The sequence below is a fragment of the Ovis canadensis genome, chromosome 18, assembly GCF_042477335.2.
Source record: "Ovis canadensis isolate MfBH-ARS-UI-01 breed Bighorn chromosome 18, ARS-UI_OviCan_v2, whole genome shotgun sequence".
Taxonomy (NCBI): Eukaryota; Metazoa; Chordata; class Mammalia; order Artiodactyla; family Bovidae; genus Ovis; species Ovis canadensis.
Window position 1 is genome coordinate 15,069,174 of NC_091262.1, and position 22,879 is coordinate 15,092,052.

The following is a 22,879-nucleotide window of genomic DNA, read 5'->3' on the forward strand; positions in this document are numbered from 1 at the left end:
TTGAGCATTTGGATTTAGCATATGAACTTTAAGGAGAGATAAAATTCAGATCATAGCAGTATGAAAATATAATCTGAGTTTGGAAATATCTTCAGACACTTTGGCTGCACCAAGAAGGATCCCCATCCAGGTGTGCTCTGCTCATGGCTCAGGCCGTGATGGACTTTGTGACTGCAGCTCAGAAGCAGAAGCCAGTGGGGATGACAGACAAGATGACAGACAAGGACAGACAAGGATGTGGTCACTCTGGTTTCCACTTAGTTCGTATTCATGGTGTGGCTGCATCCCTTGAAAACACAGGATGGTGAAGTTTGTCAGTAACTTAGATTCCTGGGCCTGGCCATCTACATCCCACTTCTATCCAACAGGATGGCACAAGAACACCCAGTGCTTCCTGCAGCTTCCCCCTGCTCGGTGATTCCTTGTCCTTCCTCTCCATTAAGACCTGTTTCCTGTTCTGTATACTGTTAAATGTCCCTCAAGGAGTCAGTCTGTCCCTGCTATCCTTGGAAGACTGCGAGGATAGGAGCAAGGCCAGCGATCAGAGCTGGCCCTGTTGCCGTGAGGTGGGGCATATGGTGAGGTGGGAAGTATGAGGCAGGGAGCACATCCTGGACCAACAAGGAAATTGAGCACAGAGGCACCCCCTCCCCAAAGAGCAGCAGGAACCTTCAACCCCTGTTGGCCTCAAATGCAGGGGTTGCCCTCTCTAGGGATGGTGCCTAGTGGATGTCACACTCCCTCCTCGCCCCTGCAAAACTGAGAAGAGCAAAAAGCTACCTCCAAACACAAAGATAGGCCTTGTGGAGTCCTCACCACATAGTGTCACTTTTCCCCAGAAGTGGGCTGAGTTTTCTGGGATGGCTCAGGAGAGTGACTGTGCTCATCCCAGCCCAAACCCATCTTTAGGGACCTCCTGTTGTAGCTTGATATAGGCCACAGTGGAAGTATTTACACCACAGAAATTGGCAGATGCTATATATAATCAGAGCCAGTTTCCCAGAGAGTTCCAGTTAAAAAAGCAGGTAAAGTTTCATGGCCATCTCTGTGGAGTTGCTACACTACAGTGGAGTGACAGTGAAAGGCATCCCCATAGTAATTCTCCCAGGTCACAGGTACAGACCAGGATTCTGATGGACAAATGGGAATATGTATCTGTCTAACTCTTTACCAGGTTTGTAATTATTATTCCAAAGCAAAATAATCTTTAAGCTGCAAAGCACCTCCTCATTTGGAAACTTGGAAGATTTTTCCTTATTGAACTGTGTATAATTTTCCCAAGTTAAATGTATTTCAATAAATGTGTATTAGAATAAATTCCTAAGAGAGTAATTCCTGGGCAGAGGGTATAAACATTATCAAAGTTCTAAATACATGTGGTCAAATTGCTTACCCAGAAGCTATCGACATATACACTCTCTTTGCAGTCAGCCCAATTCACCAATGCCTTTCCAGCCCTTGTAATCAGAACAGAGAGAACATTTTCCAGTCACCTCTGTTCATTCCTGGGTAGGCTTTGCTTTCCAATTAAGCTGGATAGATTCTGGGAAACCAGCAGATTCTGTCCCTCTGACCTCCATCTGCTCCTCTGCTTCTGTGTTTCTCCCATACAGAGGCTGTCCCTGTCTCTCTTCTGCCCGAATCTCTGTCTCTCTTCTGTGAGTGCTGCAGGCACCTCACAAGCAACTTCACATGTCACAATAGGCTGCAAAATAGAAACGTACAGATGTAAACTACAATATATAAGATAAACGAAAGTGAGGCCATCAGGATGGCAGAGAAGACACAGAGATCCCCTTCCTTCCTGCAAATACACCAAAAATACTTCTGCATGTGGAACAGCTCCTACAGAACACCTCCTGAATGCTGGCAGACTGCCAAAATGGTAAGATAATCTCCACACAACTGGGTAGGGTAAAGAAATTAAAAAATAATAATAATAAAATGAGAGAGAGACAAAGGAATCCAGACAGGACCTGTGCCTCTAGGAGGGAGCTGTGAATGAGGAAAAATTTTTGCACACAAGGAAATCCCCTCACTGGTGGGGACAGGGGGAAGTTTCAGAGCCTCAGAGGAAAGTGAAGCAACAGGCATGTGGAGAGCAAAGCAGAGAAAATTCTGCATAGATGTTGGTGCCAACCAACACCCCTCAGTATGAGACATTTGTCTGCATGCCTGCCAGGGTGGTGGGGGCTGGGTGCTAAGGCATAGACCTTGGAGGTCAGAACCCAGGGAGATGATGGGGATTGACTGCTGTGAAGACAGCCTGGGGGTGCTAACATAACACACCTGAGGGAGTCCAGGGAAAAGGCTGGGCTTGTTGGACAAGCAAGAGATCATTGTCTTGGGGTGCATGGAAAGGGAGGCACCAGCCCAGGAACCTCTAACTCCATGCTCTCACAGACAAAAGGGCACCATCTACATAGGCTCCAGAGGCGGTGCAAATCTTGGCTGCTATCTCCAAGTTCAGAAGTGGGCAGGACACCTGCCTCGGCTGCCACAAACCTGTGAGCAAGTGCAGGTCACCACCCACAGCTTCCCAGAAGCCTGCAGCCTGGCACTGCTGAGCATCCCTCGGTCCAGGTACGACTCCCCCAGGAGAACACAAGGCCCACCTTAAGCTGTAGCAACTCCCTGGCAGTCTCTGCCACCACAGGCACTCCCCATACATTCCGACTGGGACTGCCGTATCACTCCCTCTGCCTGGCCTGAATGAGCCACTGAGCCCCGGGCTTTCAACCCTCTCGTCTGGGTGGGGAACAGCCATCAGAGGACAGCACACAAAGAGAGGCAGGCCCCAAACTGAAACTGAGTTCTGGAAGTGTGGCCAAGGACGAGGAAGAGTCTCACGTGCAGCTGCAGGAGCAACAGGTTAAATTCCCGCAATTGGCTTGGTAACCTCTACGTCCAGCAGCTGTGTGCTTGGTCGCTCAGTCTGTCGTGTCCAGCTCTTTGTGACCCCATGGAATGCAGCCCGCCAGGCTCCTCTGTCCATGGGATTCTCCAAGCAAGAATACTGGAGTGGGTTGCCATGCCTCCTCCTCCAGGGGATCTTCCCAACCCTAGACAATGTGTGTTCTCACATTTGAGGCTATGCACTTTGGGGGCAATTGCAGATTTTGGAGTCAAGCACATGCGCATAAGGCCAGATCAGAGCCTGAGCTGGCCCCACGTTGTGCACAGCAGGTCCAGAGACCTTCCAAGAAATACTGAAGGACTTCCTGGGTAGGTTAAGGCTCACTGTGGGGGTAAGGGCACTGACAGCTGAGGCTACAGGAAAATATTCTTCTTCCTACTACTCTCTCTCTGTGTATGTTTCCATTCTACTGATGTTCTTTTTATTATCCTTTTAATCTTTATTTTATTTCCATTTTATTTCTTATGCTGTAATTTTAAAATATATTTTAATTTTACTATTTCTACTGTACTTTTTTGTTATATTGCCTTTTTCCATGTTTTTCTTTTTTCTTTTATTATTATTATTTTTTAATTTTATTTTTTTAATTTTTTCTTTTGTTTGAATCTTATTTTAACTATATTTTATATTTTCCTATTTTTACTGTGCTTCTTTGATGTTTGGTAACTTTTCCTTTTGTTTCCATCTCGCTTTTGTTTTTAGATTTTTTTCCTTTTCATTGTATTTTTGCTTGCTTTATGTTTTCTCTGCCTTTTTTTGGTTTGTTTTCTGTGTTTGACTTCCTCTTCATTTTTTTTTTTTTTTCGGGCCAGGTCAGTTCCCAAACATGAACCCCCCTCCCACCTTCCTCCCCATAACATCTCTCTGGGTCATCCTCTTCATTTTTCGTTTTTGCTAGTTTAATTTTTAGTTTTGTTTCCCTTTATGGGTTGTCTTATTAATTTGATTACTCTCTTCTTTTTTGTTTCCTCTTTTTTCTTTCTTTCTTTTTTTTTTCTCTTCTTACTTTTTCTGAGTGTATTTCTTTGTGTGTTTTTGGCTATTTAGTTTTTCTCTTACCATTAGTCTTGGGGTTTTCTCTCTCCACTTTTTTTTGTTTGTTTGTTTATTTGCTTGTTGTTTTTTTTTTATTATTATTATTCCTCCTTTTCCTTTGTGCTGTGTGGCTTGCAAGCTCTTGGTGCTCTAGCCAGGGGTTAGGTATGAGCCTCCAAGGTGGAAGACCCGAGTCCAGAATGTTGAAGCACCAGAGAACTCCCAACTCCACAGAATATTAATTGGTAAGAGCTCTCCCAGAAGCCTGTATCTCAATACTAAGACCTAGAGCTCAACAGCCAGCAAGCTCTAGTGCTGGATGCCTCGTACCAAATGACTAGCAAAATAGGAATGCAACCCTGCCCATTAGCAAAAAGTCTGCCTAAAGCTATACTAAGCTCATAGACAGCCCAACCCAAAGCTCACCACTGGATGCAGCACTGCCCAACAAAGAGACAAGATCCAGGTCCATCCACCGGAACACAAGTACAACTTCTCCCCACCAGGAAGCTTACACAAGGCTCACTGGGGGCAAACACCACAAGCAAGAGGAACTATTACCTTGCAGCCTGCAGAAAGGAGACCCCCAAACAGTAAGTTAAACAAAACTAGAAGATAAAGAAATATGCAGCAGGTGAAGGAGAAAGGTAAAAATCCATGAGACCAAACAAATGAAGAGGAAATGGGCAGTCTACCTGAAAAAGAATTCACAGTAATTATAGTAAAAATGAACCAAAATCTCAGAAATAGAATGGAGGCACAAATAAATAAAATGGAGGCACAGATTAAGAAGATACAAATAATGTTTAACTAGGACTTACAAGGACTCAGTTGGTCAGTCAGTTCAGTCACTCTGTTGAGTCTGACTCTTTGTGACCCCATGGACTGCAGCACGCCAGGCCTCCCTGTCCATCACCAACTCCTGGAGTTTACTCAAACTCATGTCTATTGAGTTGGTGATGTCATCCAACCATCTCATCCTCTGAGATGTATGAGACTAAATAACAAATGATCACTGATGAACAGCACAACAACTAAAATAAAAAATACAGTAGCTGGAACAAATAGCAGAATAACTGAAGCAGAAGAGTGGATAAGTAAGATAGAAGATAGAATAGTGAAAATAACTGAAGCAGAGTAGAATAAATAGAAAAGAATGAAAAGAAGTGAAGACAGTCTCAGAGACCATTGAGACAACATTAAGCACACCAACATTCAAGTTATAGGGGTTCCAGAAGAAGAAGACAAAAAGAAAGGGTGTAAGAAAATACTTGAGGTGATTATACTTGAAAACTTCCCTAACATGGGAAAGTAAATAGCCACACAAGTCCAGGAAGTCCCACACAGGATAACCCAAGAAGAAAAATTCCAAGACACTTAATAATCAAACTAACAAAAATTATACACATATAAAAATATTGAAAGCAGCGAGGGAAGAGCAACACATAACACGTAAGGGAATCCCCATAAGGTTAGCAGCTGGCCTATTAGAAGAAAAGGTGCAGGATAGAACTGAGTGGCAGGATATACTTAAACAGATGAAAGGAAAAATCCTACAAGCAAGATTATTTATCAAGCAAGGATTTAATTCAGATTCAATGGAGAAGTCAAAAGCCTTACAGACAAGTGAAAGAGAATTCAGCATCACCAAACCAGACTTATAACAAATGTTAAGGAACATAAAAGACGGAAAAGAAAAGGACACAGAAGAAAAGGAAAAGACTGAAAAAACAAACCCCAAACAATAATGTAAATGATAATAGGATCAATTATAAATATACATACACCCAACATAGAACCATATATAAGTTAAATAAGCAGGATGACTGTATTGGTGTTTTTCTTTCTGGCTTACTTCACTCTGTATAATTGGCTCCAGAGACTCCCTTGGACTGCAAGGAGATCCAACCAGTCCATCCTAAAGGAGACCAGTCTGGGGTGTTTATTGGAAGGACTGATGCTGAAGCTGAAATTCCAATACTTTAGCCACCTCATGCGAAGAGCTGACTCATTGGAAAAGACTCTCATGTTGGGAGAGATTGCAGGCAGGAGGAGAAGGGGACGACAGAGGATGAGATGGCTGGATGGCATCAGCGACTCAATGGACATGAGTCTGAGTGAACTCTGGGAGTTGGTGATGGACAGGGAGGCTTGGCGTGCTGCGATTCATGGGATCGCAAAGAGTCAGACATGACTGAGCGACTGAACTGAACTGAACATAGAAGCACCTCGATACATAAGGCAAACACCAACAGCTGCAAAAAGGGGATTTGACAGTAACATAATAATAGTGGGGAACTTTAACACCCCACTTACACTGATGGACAGATCATCCAGACAGAAAATTAACAAGGAAGTGCAAGCCCTAATGACACATTAGACCAAATAAATTTAATTGATATCTACAGGACATTCCATTCAAAAGCAGCAGAATACACTTCTTTCTCAAGGAAACATGGAACGATCCCTCAGACAGATCACCTCTTGGGACACAATTCAAATCCCAGGAAATTAAAGAAAATTCAAATCATATCCAACATCTTTTCTGACCACAATGCTATGAGATTAGATATCAATTACAGGGAAAAAAATCTATGAAAAACACAAACACATGGAGATTAGCAATATGCTCCTAAATCACCAACAGGTTACTGAAGAAACCAAAGGGGAAATAGTGAAGTTGATTAGTCATGTCCAACTCTTTGCGACCCCATAGACTGTAGCTATTAGGCTCCTCCGTCCATGGGATTCTCCAGGCAAGAGTGCTGGAGTGGATTGCCATTTCCTTCTCCAGGGGATCTTCCTGACCCAGGAATCAAAGCCAGGTCTCCTGCATTTCAGGCAGACGCAATTTCAGGCAGAGGCAAAGGGGAAATTAAAAACATACCTAAAAACAAATGACAACAAAACGTGATGACCCAAAACCTATCAGTTCAGTTCAGTCACTCAGTCGTGTCTGACTCTTTGTGACACCTTGGACTGCAGCACATCAGGCCTCCCTGTCCACCACCAGCTCCTGGAGTTCACTCAAACTCATGTCCATCGAGTCACTGATGCCATACAACCATCTCATCCTCTGTTGTCCCCCTGTCCTCTTGCCTTCAATCTTTTCCAAGATCAGTGTCTTTTCCAAGGAGTCAGTTCTTTATATCAGGTAGCCAAAGTATTGGAGTTTCAGCTTCAACTTCAGTCCTTCCAATGAATATTCAGGACTGATTTCCTTTAGGAGTGACTGGTTTGATCTTGCAGTCCAAGGAACTCTCAAGAGTCTTCTCCAGCATCATAGTTCAAAAGCATCATAGTTCAAAAGCATCAATTCTTTGGTGCTCAGCTTTCATTATAGTCCAACTCTCAAATACTTACATAACTGCTGGAAAAACCAGAGCTTTGACTAGACGGACCTTTGCTGGCAAAGTAATGTTTCTGCTTTTTAATATGCTATCTCCATTGGTCATAGCTTTTCTTCCAAGGAGCAAGTGTCTTTTAATTTCTTGGCTCCAATCACCATCTGCAGTGATTTTGGAGCTCCTTCACCCCCCCCCAAAAAAAAGTCTGTCACTGTTTTCATTGTTTCCCCATCTATTTGCCATGAAATGAGGGGACCAGATGCCATAATCTTAGTTTTTTGAATGTTGAATTTTAAGCCAACATTTTCACTCTCCTCTTTCACTTTCATCAAGAGACTCTTTAGTTCTTGTTCAATTTCTGTCATAAGGATGGTATGATCTCCATATCTGAGGTTATTGTTATTTCTCCTGGCAATCTTGATTCCAGCTTGTGCTTCATCCAGCCTGGCATTTCGCATGATGTACTCTGCATATAAGTTAAATAAGCAGGGTGACAATATACAGCCTTGACGTACTCCTTTCCTAACTTGGAACCAGTCCATTGCTCCATGTCCAGTTCTAACTGTTGCTTCTTGATCTACATACAGGTTTCTCAAGAGGCAGGTCAGGTGGTATGGTATGCCCATCTCTTTCAGATTTTCCACAGTCTGTTGTGATCCACACAGTCAAAGTCTTTGGCATAGACAATAATGCAGAAGTAGATGTTTTTTCTGGAACTCTCTTGCTTTTTTGATGATCCAGTGGATGTCAGCAATTGGATCTCTGGTTCCTCTGTAATTTGTAATTCCAGCTTGAACATCTGGAAGTTCTTAGTTCACGTACTGTTAAAGCCTGGCTTGGAGAATTTTGTGCATTACTTTACTAGCATGTGAGACCAGGGCAATTTTTCAGTAGTGTGAACATTTTTGGCATTGCCTTTCTTTGGGATTGGAATGAAAACTGACCTTTTCCAGTCCTTTGGCCACTTCCAAATTTGCTGGCATATTGAGTGCAGCACTTTCACAGCATCATCTTTTAGGATTTGAAATAGCTCAACTGGAATTCCATCACCTCCATTAGCTTTGTTCATAGTGATGCTTCCTAAGGCCCACTTGACTTTGCATTCCCGGATTTATGGCTGTAGGTGAGTGATCACACCATCATGAGTATATGGGTCATGAGGATCTTTTCTGTATAGTTATTCTGTGTATTCTTGCCATCTCTTCTTAATATATTGTGCTTCTGTTAGGTCTGTGCCATTTCTGTCCTTTATTTTGCCCAGTTTTGCATGAAATGTTCCCTTAGTATCTCTAATTTTCTTGAAGAGATCTCTAGTCTTTCCCATTCTATTGTTTTCCTCTATTTCTTTCCAATTGATCATTAATCTCAAAGCCTATGTGATGCAGCAAAAGCAGTTCTAAGAGGGAAGTTTGTAACAATACAATTATACCTCAAGAAAGAAAAAAAAACATAAAGCAACCTAACTTTACACATAAAGAAACTAGATAAAGAAGGACAAAAAACCTCAAAGTTAGTAGAAGGAAAGAAATCATTAAAAATCAGAGCAGAAATAAATGAAAAGGGAGTGAAGAAAACGCTAGTAAAGATCATTAATACTAGGAGCTGTTTCTTAGAGAAGATAAATAAAATTGACAACGCATTAGTCAAACTCAACAAAAAAGGGAAAAGACTAAAATCAATAATATTAGAAAAGAAAAAGAAGTTACAGCAGACCACGCAGAAATAAAAGGATCATAAAAGACTATTATGAGCAACTATATGAGAATAAAAATGACAACCTGGAAGAAATGGACACATTCTTATAGAAGTACAACCTTCAAGACTGAACCAGGAAGAAATAGAAAATATATACAGATCAACCACAAGCACTGAACTCAAGACTGTCATCAAAAATCTCTCAACAAACAAAAACCCAAGACCAGATGGCTTCACAGGTGAATTCTATCAAATGTTTACAGAAGAGCTAACACCTATCCTGCTCAAATTCTTACAAAAAATTGTAAAGGGAGGAGCACTCCCAAACTTATTCTATAAAGCCACCATCATGATACCAAACCAGACAAAGATGCCACAAGAAAATTACAGACCAATATCACTGATGAATGTAGATGGAAAAATCCTCAACAAAATTCTGGCAAACAGAATTCAACAACACATTAAACTGGACAATCAACATAATTAATTGGGGTTTATTCCAGGAATTCAAGGATTCTTCAATATACACAAATCAATTCTTGTGATTTAATAATATACCATATTAATGAATTGAAAAATAAAAATCATATGATAATCTCAATACATGCCGAAAAAGCTTTTGACAAAGTTTAATACATATTTGTTATTTTTTAAAAAGTCTCCAGAAAGTAGGCATAGAAGGAGCTCACCTCAACATAATAAAAACCATACATGACAAATCCATAGAAAACATTATTCTAGATAGCGGAAAACTGAAAGCATGTCTGTCCTCTAAGATCAGGAACAAGACGAGGGTGCCCACTCTTGCCACTGTTATTCAATATAGGTTTGGAAGTTCTAGCCATGGCAAGCAGAGAAGACAAAGAAATACAAGAAACCTAGATTGGAAAAGAGGAAATAAAACTTTCACTGTTTGCAGATGACATGATACTCTACATAGCAAACCCTAAAGATGCCACCAGAAAATTACTAGAGCAAATCAGTTAATTTAGAAAGGTTGCAAGATACAAAATTAATACACAGAAATTCCTTACATTCCCATAGACTAACAACAAAAAATCAGATAATAAAATTAAAGAAATAATCTCATTCACCATTGCAGCAAAAATAATAAAATACGTATGAATAAACCTACCTAAAGAGACAAAAGGTCTGTATGCATAAAAGTATAAGACACTGATGAAAGAAATCAAAGATGACATAAACAGGTGAAAGATATACCATGTTCTTGAACTGGAAGAATTAATATTATGAAAATGACTATACTACCCAAAGCACTCTACAAATCAATGCAATCCCTATCAAACCACCAATGATATTTTTCACAGAACTAGAACAAAATATTTTGTAATTTGTATGGCAGCAAAAGACCCTGAATCACCAAAGCAATCCTGAGAAAGAAATGTGGAGCAGGAGGAATCGATTTTCCTGACTTCAGATTATACTACAAAGTCACTGTCATCAAGACAATATAGTACTGGCACAAGAACAGAAATATAGATCAATGGAACGAGATAGAAAGCCTATAAATAAACCCAAGTATCTATGGGCACCTTACCTTTGACAAAGGAGGCAATAACATACAACGGAGAAAAGACAACCTCTTCAAAAAGTGATGTTTGGAAAACTAGGTGGTTACATGGAAAAGAATGAAATTAGAGAACTTCGCAACACCACACACAAAAATAAACTCAAAATGGATTAAAGACCTAAGTATAAGAACAGAAACTATAAAATTATTAGAGGAAAACATAGGCAGAACATTCTTTCAATGTAAATCATAGCAATATCCTCTATGACCCACGTCCTAGAGTAATGGAAATAAAAGCAAAAATAAACAAATAGTTTTATTTAAACTGAGATAGAAACAGATTTTAATTAAACTTAAAATCTTTTGCATAGCAAAGGACGCTATAAGCAAAATGAATAGATAGCCCTCAGAACGTGAGAAAATAATTACAAATGAAGCAACTTACAAAGGATTAATCTCCAAAATATACAAACAGCTCATGCAGCTCAATATAAGGAAAACAAACAACCCAATCAAAAAATGGGTGGAAGACCTAAACAGACATTTCTCCAGAGAAGACATACAGCTGACCAACAAACATATGAAAAGATGCTCAGCATTGTTCATTATTATAGAAATGCAAATCAAAACTACAATGAGTATACTGTATTAGTGTTTTTCTTTCTGTCTTTTGGACTCTGTGGGAGAGGGAGAGGGTGGGATGATTTGGGAGAATGGCATTGAAACATGTAAAATATCATATAAGAAACGAATGGCCAGTCCAGATTCAATGCATGGTACTGGATGCTTGGGGCTGGTGCACTGGGATGACCCAGAGGGATGGTATGGGGAGGGAGGAGGAAGGGGGGTTCAGGATTGGGAACACATGTATACCTGCGGTGGATTCATGTTGATATATGGCAAAACCAATACAATATTGTAAAGTAATTAACCTCCAATTAAAATAAATAAATTTGTATTAAAAAAAACCTACAATGAGGTATCATCTCACACCAGTCAGAATGGCCATCATTAAAAAATCTACAATAATTGCTGCAGAGGATATAGAGAAAAGGGAACCCTCCTGCACTGTTGGTGGGAATGAACAATGATACAACCACCATGGAAAACTATACAGAGGTTTCTTTAAAAGCTAGGAACAAAGTTACTATATGACCCAGCGATCCCACTACTGGGCATGTACCCTGAGAAAACCACTATTCAAAAAGACACAGTACCCCAGTGTTCACTGCAGCACTATTTACAATAGCTAGAATTTGGAAGCATCCTACGTGTCCATCAGCAAATGAGAGCATAAAGAAGTTGTGGTACATATATACAATGGAGTATGACTCAGCCATAAAATGGAATGAATTTGAGTTAGTTGAAATGAGGTAGATGAACCTAGAACCTGTTATACAGAGTGAAATGAGTCAAAAAGAGAAAAACAAATATCATACATTAATGCATATTATGGAATCTAGAAAAATGGTACTGATTAAACTATATGCGTGGTAGAAATAGAGGCACAGACGTAGAGGAGGGTGGCCTTATGGACACAACAGGAGAACGAAAGGGTGGGACAAATTGAGAAAGTAGCACTGACATATACACCACCATATGTGAAACAGATAGCTAATGGTAAGCTGCTATATAACACAGTGAGCCCAGCCTGACACTCTGTGATGACCTAGAGGGGTGAGACGGGAGTGGGTGGGAGGCAGACTCAAGAGGGAGGGGAGATATATATAGATATATACATATATATATATACTTACGGCTGATTTGCGTTGTTGTGCCAGCAGAAACTGGCACAACATTGTAAAGCACCTATCTTCCAATTTAAAAAAGTAAGTTATAAGGATTTATTGTACAGTACAAGGAATATAGCCAATATTTTATAAGAACTATAAATGGAGTGTAACCTCTAAAACACTTTTCTGTTTTGTTGACAGAAAACAACAAAATTCTGAAAAGCAAGTATCCTTCAATTAAAAATAAATAATTTAAAAAAGAAAAAATCATAAATAATTATGCTATATACCTGAAACTTATATAATACTGTATATCAACTATACCTCAATATTAAATACAGATAATTTTTAAAAGTAAAAAAACAAGCTATAAGGAGGTGATGTATAGCACAGCAAATATAACCAGTATTTTATAATAACTGTAAGTGAAGTATGATCTTTAAAAATTTTGAATCACTATAGTATATACCTGAAACTAATATTATATTGGAAATAAACCATACCTTGATTTTTAAAACTATAGGAATGGGTAAATTGGTGGGGGAAACGTGTGATCTTCATTTTGATGGGGCTGACACATAAGAAATATCCCTGGTGACAAATCTCCTGACTCATCTACATTGCGGGAAATGGTGAGTCCAGCACACTCAGCAAACAAACCCTGAAGTACAATGCTCTTCTGTTCAAAGCTCAGAGATGTCTTTGGAGACTGCCCAGCATCCTCCACCTACTCCAGCACCTACCTTTACACATTAAGTGAAGGTGGCAGACATCTGCATCTCTGCCCAAGGCTTTGTCTCATCATCCCTCTGGCATGGCATGGGTGTACCACAGGAGGGCTGTGATGGGTAATATCCTAGCCAGGACCAGCCTTCCAAGCTTCTCACCTTCAGAAGGACCCTGCTCTGGGTTGAATGCTTTTCTGTCCTTGTCATGAGATTAGAGTAGCTCTATCCTTGGTCTTTTGTAAGCGAAATTGGTGAGGCCTGCGCAGAGGAAATTCCCATGGCATATGTGATCCAGACCGTTGTTGCTTGCTTTCCCAGTTTCCACAGAGCTTTCCCAATTGCCCACAAGCCCAGAATTTAGGGGTCCAGGATACCAGGAGAGAGTAAGTACAAGGTAAGTGTGTCACGTCCCTGACTGAGTAAAGAGGTGCCAACAGTCCAGGAGGTCACATTTTCTGATCACATCACAACTTGCTTCTTCTGCAGAGAGCAGATTAAGGAGCAACTAGGGAACCAACATTATCACATCCTTTCTTACTCTTTCTACTTCCCCATATTAGCCAATCGATTATGCTGACAGTGAAGAGACAGAAGGAAATGGAATGATATGCCAACCCACCACTCCCTTGGGGCCATCTTTATTCACCAGTGAGCCGAAGGTAGTCAGTGGAGGATGGAAGGAATGGATGAAATAAAGCCAGATGAGTTAGTTTCATGTGGCCACCATTCTGGTAAGAGATATAAATGTATTGTCAACTACCAAATACGAATTGCATAATTTTGATGATTCTGTATGAGTTAAATGCTGATATTTGCATTTAAAGCCTTGCATAGAATAAAGATGAACATTAAAATTTATGGTAATAATTTACAATGCTTCTTCACCCCTTGGTTGGAATAACTTTGAGGTGTCTTTTCCACTGTGGGTAGAGTTCCCTACTGAGATAAGCTCCAGCTGTCCCTGTGATTATTTGTTTGATTATACCCCACTCCCCACTCTCCCATCCTCTACCCTGGAGACTGTCTTTCCTCCCTTTTGACTTCCCCACCCCCTAGCAGTCAACTCCCCAAAACACTACCTGCACTTAAATCCTTGAATCAGGGTCTCTTCCACAAAGTCCATGAAGAAGTGTTTCTCTACACAAAACTTCTGCAGGGATGGCATCTCTGTAATTTTGCTTTGGCCAGTAAGTCCTTGACAAGCCAATAGATAGATAAATTTGATGTATGTCTTCTCAACTCACTTTGGAGCTTACTGTAGATCAGACAGGCCAGGACTGCAGCATTTTTTGAAAGTTTGTTGACATTTTAAAGGAAATGTTATGTTGCTAGTTTTAGAAGTAGTGAAGTCTACATTCAAAATATTTTTTGTGTGTGAATGTCAGGAAATCCTAAAATAAATACCCTTTCATCATTTCATCACTTTTTGGAACTTGTAAAACACCTGAAAGACTTTGTTAGCCTCGTGAGGCCTTGAACTTCACTGGACGTAGCCAAAGTAAACCAGTTCAGTTCAGTCACTCAGTCATGCCCAACTCTTTGTGATTCCACAAACTGTAGCAAGCCAGGCTTCCCTGTCTGTCACCAACTTCTGGAATTTGCTCAAACTCATGTCCATCGAATTGGTGAGGCCATCCAGCCATCCCTGTCCTCCTCTTCTTCTCCCACCTTTATTCTTTCCCAGCATCAGGGTCTTTTCCAAGGAGTCAGCTTTTTGCATTAGGTGGCCAAAGTATTGGAGTTTCAGCTTCAGCATCAATCCTTCCAATGAATATCCAGAACTGATTTCCTTTAGGATGGACTCATTGGATCTCCTTGCAGTCCAAGGGACTCTCAAGAGTCTTCTCCAAAACAATAGTTCAAAAGCATCAGTTCTTCAGCACTCAGCTTTTTTATAGTCCAATTCTCACATCCATACATGACCGGAAAAACCATAGCTTTGACTAGATGGACCTTTGTTGGTAAAGTAATGTCTCAGTTCTTAATATGCTGTATAGGTTAGTCATAGCTTTTCTTCCAAGGGGCAAGCATCTTTTAAATTCATGTCTGCAGTCACCATCTGCAGTGATTTTGGAGCCCAAGAAAATAAAGTCTGTTACTATTTCCCCATCTATTTGCCATGATGTGATGAGACTGGATGCTATAATCTTCGTTTTTTGAATGTTTGGTTTTAAGCCAACTTTTTTACTCTCCTCTTTAACTTTCATCGAGAAGCTGTTTAGTTCCTCTTCACGTTCTGCCATAAGGGTGGTGTGACCTGCATATCTGAGGTTATTAATATTTCTCCCAGCAATCTTGATTTCAGCTTGTGCTTCAACCAGCCTGGCATTTTGCATGATGTACTCTGTGTATAAGTTAAATAAGCAGGGTGACAATATGCAGCCTTGACATAGTCCTTTTCCAATTTGGAAGCTTCTCAGCTAAGAAGAGCTGAAAAAAGTGAAGCAGAGCCTGTATTAAATGTGGGTGGACCTGTTGTGCCATGATAGACACAAGCCAGAGAGATCTCTTTATCTTTTATAGATCTCCTGGAGAAGGGAAAGGCTACCCATGCCAGTATTCTGGCCTGGAGAATTCAGTCCATAGGGATCACAAAGAGCTGGACACAGCTGAGCGAGCTTCACTTTCACTTTCACTTTCATCATGAGCTCTACAGTTCAGTCACTCAGTCGTGTTCAACTCTTTGTGACCCCATGGACTACAGCACACCAGGCCTCTTTGTCCATCACCAACTCCAAGAGTTTACTCAGGCTCATGTCCATTGAGCCAGTGATGCCATCCAACCATCTCATCCTCTGTCATCCCCTTCTCCTCCTGCCTTCAATCTTTCCCAGCATCAGGGTCTTTTCAAATGAGTCAGTTCTTTGCATCAGGTGGCCAACAGACTGTGTGGATCACAACAGACTGGAAAATTCTTCAAGAGATGGGGATACCAGACCACCTTACCTGCCTCTTGAGAAATCGGTATGCAGGTTAAGAAGCAACAGTTAGATCTGGACATGGAAAAAGGGACTGGTTCAAAATTGAGAAAGGAGTATGTCAAAGGTGTATGTTGTCACCCTGCTTTTTTAACTTATATGCAGAGTACATCATGCAAAATGCTGGGCTGGATGAAGCACAAGCTGGAATCAAGATTGCAGGAAGAAATATCAATAACCTCAGATATGCAGATGACAACACCACTCTTATGACAGAAAGTGAAGAAGAACTAAAGAGCCTCTTGATGAAAGTGAAAGAGAAGAGTGAAAAGGCTGGCTTAAAACTCAACATTCAAAAGTGAAGATCATAACATCCAGTCCTATCACTTCATGGCAAATAGATGGGGAAAATGTGGATACAGTGTCAGACTTAATTTTCTTGCTCTCCAAAATCAGTGTGGATGATAACTGCAGCCATGATTTAAAAGACACTTGCTTCTTGGAAGAAAAGCTATGACCAACCTAGACAGCATATTAAAAAGCAGAGACGTAACTCTGCTGACAAAGTTCCATATAGTCAAAGCTAGTTTTTTCCAGTAGTCATGTAAGGATGTGAGAGTCGGACCCTAAAGAAGGCTGAGTGCTGCAGAATTGATGCTTTTGAACTGTGGTGTTGGAGAAGGCTCTGAGAGTCCCTTGGACTGCAAGGAGATCTTACCAGTTAATCCTAAGGGAAATCAACCCTGAGTATTCATTTGAAGAACTGGTGCTGAAGCTGAAGCTCCAATACTTTGGCCACCTGTTGTTTTGAGCTGACTCATTAGAAAAGACCCTGATGCTGAGAAAGATTGAGGGCCAGAAAAGAAGGGGGTGACAGAGGATGAGATGGTTTGATGGCATCACGGATTCAATGGACATGAGTTTGAGCAACCTCAGGGAGGTGGTGAAGGACAGGGAATCCTGGCATGCTGCACTTCATGTAGTCACAAAGAGTGGCACACTACTGAGCAACTGAACAACAACAGCAACTAATATATATATATATTATTCCCAAATTCCTAATTTAACCCTCCCACCCACCTGTCTCCTTTGGGAACCATAGCTTTGTTTTCTATGTCTGTGAATCTGTTTCTGTTTTGTATATAAGCTCATTTGTATTTTTTTAGATTTCACATATAAGTGATATCATATGATATATGTCTTTTTCTGACTTACTTCACTTAGTATAATCATTCCAGGTCCATCCATGTTTCTGCAAATGGCATTATCTCATTCTTTTTTATGGTGGTGGCTTAGTAGTTAAGCCATGTCTGACTCTTGCGACCCCATGGACTGTAGCCTGCCAGGCTCCTCTGTCCATGGGATTTTTCAGTCAAGAATACTGTGGTGGGTTGTCATTTCCTTCTCCAAGAGGTCTTCCCAACCCAGGAATTGAACTTGGGTCTCCTGCATTGCAGGCAGATTCTTTACAGACTGACATATGAAGGAAGCCCAACTTTATCCATTTATCTGTCGATGGACATTTAGGTGCTGTACTCTTCTGAGATTTGACACCTTGGCCTTGCCACATGGTTTAACAACCACCCTCCTCCAAACTTGCTTTTTCCCTTGTGTCAAGTGGAGAACCCGCAGTCTAGCCCTGGACTCTCTGACCACCTTCTCTGAACTCGAGTTTCACAATCAGGGGCCTGCTCAAGCAGCACCTGACCCTTCCTTGCAGAAACGTGAGGACTTGGACATGTTGGCTGTAAGGTCCATCTCCAGTGGAAGTGAGTTGTGACTTGAGCTGACTATTCCAGGCATTTTCCTGAACCTCTTTAGGTTGAAATTAATGGCTGATGATTTGAAAGTCATCCCCAAAGTGCAGCCTAGTGCCCATCAGCCACGTGGGATGAGCAGACACAACCCTCCCCGTCACTGTTTAGATGGGCTCCCTGCATGCTCTGAAGCTCATTCTCTCACACGAAGTTCATTTCCTTAGCAGGCACTCCTGCCTTTCACTAACCTGTCTGTGGCAATCTGGAAACATTCCAGCTTAGAAAGAGAGTTATTTATGCTTCCCTGTGGGTTTAGGGCAGAGGTGGGACCAGGCAGCAGGGATGAGAAATGCCTCATCTAGTAGTCCACAGCAACTCTCACGAGGCAATGTAGCAAGAGAAGACAAAGTGTTTTTCTGTTCTGTGCAGAAAGCCCATCTATGGACAAGAAGGGTGTGGAGAGCTTGGTGGAAGCTGGATGCGTCTGGGGAAAGTATGTCTGGGTTCAAGAGCTTAGGAAATGCATGATTCCGTGTCCCCTGCTGTGTGCCAGGCTCTTTACTAGGACTTGGGAGTGTAGCGATCACAGTGACAAGCCTTGTAGGCTTCTCAGTCTGAGACAGTCAAACTTACAGATGCATATGAGCAAGCATGTATCTTAGGAACATGAAATACAGTACTGAGAAAGGGACTGCGATGTCTACCCAGCACTCTGCTCATTTAGATTCTTTGGCCCTAAACATAAGCACTCCCCTACTTCCTTTATTTAAGGATCAAACATTTGTATGCATTTGATTGCACTCATGTGAGGTCACTAGAATAGTCATTCACAGAAGGAGAAGTCAGCTAGTGGTTGCCAAGGGCTGGGAGAGCAAAGAATGGAATTTGTGTCCAATGGGGATGAATTTCAATCAGGGAAGATGAAAACTTTTGAGAGATGGCTGGAGGGGGTGGGTATACAACAGTGTGAATGTACTGAAACTCATTACAGCATACACTTTAAAATGATTCCAATGGTAAACTTTATGATATATGTATTTTGCCACAATTTAAAAATAAATATATTCTAAAAAAGCTGTGGGAAAAAATAAAACATTTTTTAAAAGTTAAAGAGGAAAGAGTGATTTTCTGAGGTGGTAAATCTGCCAAGACCATGATCAGATTGCCCTGACCAGGCCCAGGCTGGCAGCAAGGCTAAGCTGTTCTGTGCCTGGGTGTGGGCTCAGTGGCATAGACAGCGGGCTTGCCAGTCTGTCTTCTCTTCTTTCCAGAGAGTCTCGGCCACAGCCAGTTGCCCAGCTCCTAGGGCTCCTGCCCACTCTGAAGCCAAGTTCTCTCCATCCTCGCCTGCATGTTGGCAGCAGACCCTCACCAGCTACTGGGGCCCACAAGCTTCCTGTTCACCTGCTGCTGGCAGGTGAACCAAAAAGGAGACTCGGGACTCTGAGTAAATGGGAAATTGCAGAAAGGGTTAAGTGAAGAATTATTGAAAATGGTTTGGCAATGTGGGTTGAGATAATGAGCGTTTTAGGGTTTGGCAGCATTGTGTTTTCTTGAGTAAAGACTCAACACGGTGGCTGAGGTCACTTTCAAGGACCAACCTAGTGCAGTTGCAAGCCAAGCACGAGTTTGGTTAGGACTCTTAGCACAGCATTAGAGCAAATACTTTGTGCTGTCGGGAGTTCACAGTTCACAGCTGAGAGCAGCTGTGGTGGATGATGTCTCATTGGAAGGTGCTGCTAAGTGGAAATGTTTCCTTTCACACCTGGATTCTTCTTGAAGCTGCTTCCAGGGAAATAGTCTTACAGGATTCTGACACAAGTTCTATGTGAACAATCTTGGGCAAGTAGTCACAGGGATACGTACTGGAAAACAAGGGGCTGGTAACTCACAGTAAGCAAAGTGTAAAAAGGGACAATGTCTAGACCTGAGAAGGGGACAACATGGTCTATAGGACTGAAGGTGCTGAGCAGGGGCTCGCTGAGGGTCTAGCTGTGAAGGGCACAGCAAAAATCATTTGGAGTCTGTGTTTACTTTTTAAAACTTCTTTTTAAAATTTAACTATAGATGATTAAAAGACCCTTGTTCCTTGGAAGTTCCTCGGACAGTCCCTGGTGAGCCCCCACAATTGTTGCTGCCTCATCGGCACATGCGTGCTCAATCGTGTCCAACTCTTTGCGACCCTGTGGACCGTAGCCTCCCAGGCTCCTCTGTCCATAGAATTCTCCAGGCAAGAATTCTGGAGTAGGTTGTCATTATCTAGACAGCATATTAAGAAGCAGAGACATCACTTTGTTTTTCTAGTAGTCTTGTACACTTGGTGAGGGTTGGCCCATAAAGAAAGCTGAGTGCCAAAGAACTGATGCTTTCAAACTGTGGTGCTGGAGAAGACTCTTGAGAGTCCCTTGGACTGCAAGGAGTTCCAACCATTCCATCCTAAAGGAAATCAACCCTGAATATTTATTGGACTAACTGATACTGAAGCTGGAGCTCCAATACTTTGTCCATCTGATTTGAAGAGCTGACTGATTGGAAAGGACCCTGATTCTGGGAAAGATTGAAGGAAGAGGAGAAAGGGACAACAGAGGATGAGATATTTAGATATTATCACTGACTCAATGGACATTAATTTGAACAAAGTCTGGTAGATAGTGGACAGAGGAGACTGGCGTGCTACAGTCCATGGGATCACAGAGAGTCGGACACAACTTGACTGAACAACAGCAACAAATAGGTGATTTATTCTATTGTGTTACTTTCAGGTGTACAGCAAAGCGATTCAGTTATGTGTGTGTGTGTGTATATATATATATATATATAAATGTATATTATTTTTCATTATTGTTACAAAATATTATTCCCTGTGTTATACAGTAAGATCTTGTTGTTTATCTATTATAAATATAGTCGTGTATCTCTCACTGAGCAACTTTCACTTCACTTCACATGTATATATTGGGCCTCCCTGTGGCTCAGCTGGTAAAGAATCTGCCTGCAATGCTGGAGACCTGGGTTCAATCCCTGGGTTGGGAAGATCCCCTGGAGAGGGGAAAGCCTACCCACTCCAGCATTCTGGCCTGGAGAATTCTCTAGGGGTCGTACAGTCCATGGGGTCGCAAGGAGTAGGACACAATTGAACGACTTTCACTTCACTTCACTTCAGTGTATCTCTTAATGTGTCTGTTATTTTTAAACTCATAATTTGTCCTTCCCCTCCTCACTTTCCCCCTTGGTAGCCATGTTTGTTTTCTATGTCTGTGAGTCTGTTTCTGTTTTGTAAATAAACTTGTTTGCGTTATTTTTTTAGATCCCACTAAGTGATATATTTGTCTTTCTCTTTCTGACTTATTTCACTTGTATGATAATCTCTGGGTCCATTCATGTTGCTACAAATGTCAGCATTGCATTCTTTTTTATGGCCAAGTAGTATTCCATTGTATATATGTACACATCTTCTTTACTCATTTACCTATCCATGAAAACTTGGGTAGCTTCCATGGGTTTACATTTGAGCTCATGGGGCAAATGTGTGATTCAGCATTTCCCTATACTCACCATTTGTCATCTGCTTCACTATGATTATATTGCAAAAAAGGCTTCTCCCACTTTTACTTTGCTTAGAATTGAATCCAACAAATGTTTTTGTGAGTCAACTGTCAGGAACTTCATCAAGGAAGCATAAAACCATGGTTCAGGGCACATGGATACCTCTGAACAGGCCTGGGGAGCGTCATTTGCTGCGTCCCAGGACATGCCCTGCATCCTTCCTTCTTTCATCCTAACTTCTCCTACCCATCATCTGCTCCTTCCAACCTGGCCATCCTCCTTCCTGACACTCTTCATCACTGGCTCCTCCGATGTCTGAGAAGGGGACAGACAAGAAGAAGGAAGGCCTCGCTCTATAGAGAACAGGGATGGGAGACTGGAGAGAAAAGCCCAGAGCAGCAGCTCCGGCAGAAGGAAGTGGAGCTTGGGGCTACAGGAAAGGGAACCCAAAGTTGAGGGATAGCATGGGGTGGGTACAAGTGGGTGTATATGTCTTTGGTTTCAGGTACAGTGTGGCTCAGAGACTGAGGGTGGAGTGGAGAACAGCTGAATTCAACTCTGGGGTAAAATGACCATAAACCCTGGGGCATGCATGCGAAACTTGGCTTCAACCAGAAGCAGTATTTGCTTTGCCCATCTGGTGTTACTCGGTGTTGTCTGTGGCCTTGTGCCAGCTCTGCATGACCTGTCTGGCACTCTGGATCACTGGGTCATCTCTGTGGCCTCAGACTCATGGCTGATGACATGAAGAGCTGCCCCCAAGGAACTGATGACTCTGGAGAGTGCCAACACTGCAGGAAGGTGGCTTTGAGCCCCAGCCTCATCCAGCAGTGACTGAGAGGTGGATTTCAGGCTCACAACATCAGCCATCTTCCCTGCCTATTTAACTGACGAAGTAGTAGGGTAAGGCCTCCAGCACAGGGCAAGGGACAAGGGAGGGGACATGAGACTCTAAAGGTTAAGAAAGTTTGAGATAAGCACAGTCTGGAAACAGTTTAGTTCTCTTAATTTCCTTCTTTCGCTCCCCAAGGTGGTATGACTTTAAGAAAACCCTTCAAACTTACATTGCTGAAGTTTCAGAGAAAACTATTTCTAAGCAGATTTCATAAATATGAATGAAGACACCAGGTGAATGGTCTTGCGGTCTCCACAGACTCAAAACCTGCATCTATGAACAGTTGTGGAGCAAAAGGGTGTGCCCACTCTTCCCCCCACTCCCACCTCCAGCCAACCAGTGCCCTCTGCAGCTTGGTGCAGAGCTTCTCTTCCACTTCAGAATCAATGTCACTCCAGGTGTCCTGAGTGGCACCAATCTGAAACATGGGGTGTGAGCAGCTAGACCGTGGCCTGTGAGGGGATGCTGCTGTATGATGATTCCCTCTCTGAACAACCAGAAGTTAACAGAGGATCATCATCATAAAGGAACAAAATGTTAATGAATGAAATAAAAATGTGTCGGCCTAGGTGGTTATACTCTCTGACTCCTAGGGAAGACATGACAACTTTGAGAATACCTTCAACTTCCAGATGAAATGGTGAGGGCATGTAAGTGGTTGTGAACCATTAACTTTTGCTTTATGATTTTTTCTTTTTTTTTTTACTATGTCACTTTTTACTAGAAGTAAGTTTTGTTAAATTAAAAAAAAATAAAGGCAATTGGAAGAGAGAAAAA

The 22,879-nt window shown here is 41.7% G+C and overlaps 1 pseudogene; it reads right to left on the bottom strand.

The window, feature by feature from the left end:
* The window catches only part of LOC138423734 (eukaryotic translation initiation factor 4E-like), a 40,503-nt pseudogene extending 17,974 nt beyond the window's left edge, over positions 1-22,529 (bottom strand).
* Positions 22,530-22,879: the final 350 nt, after the last annotated feature.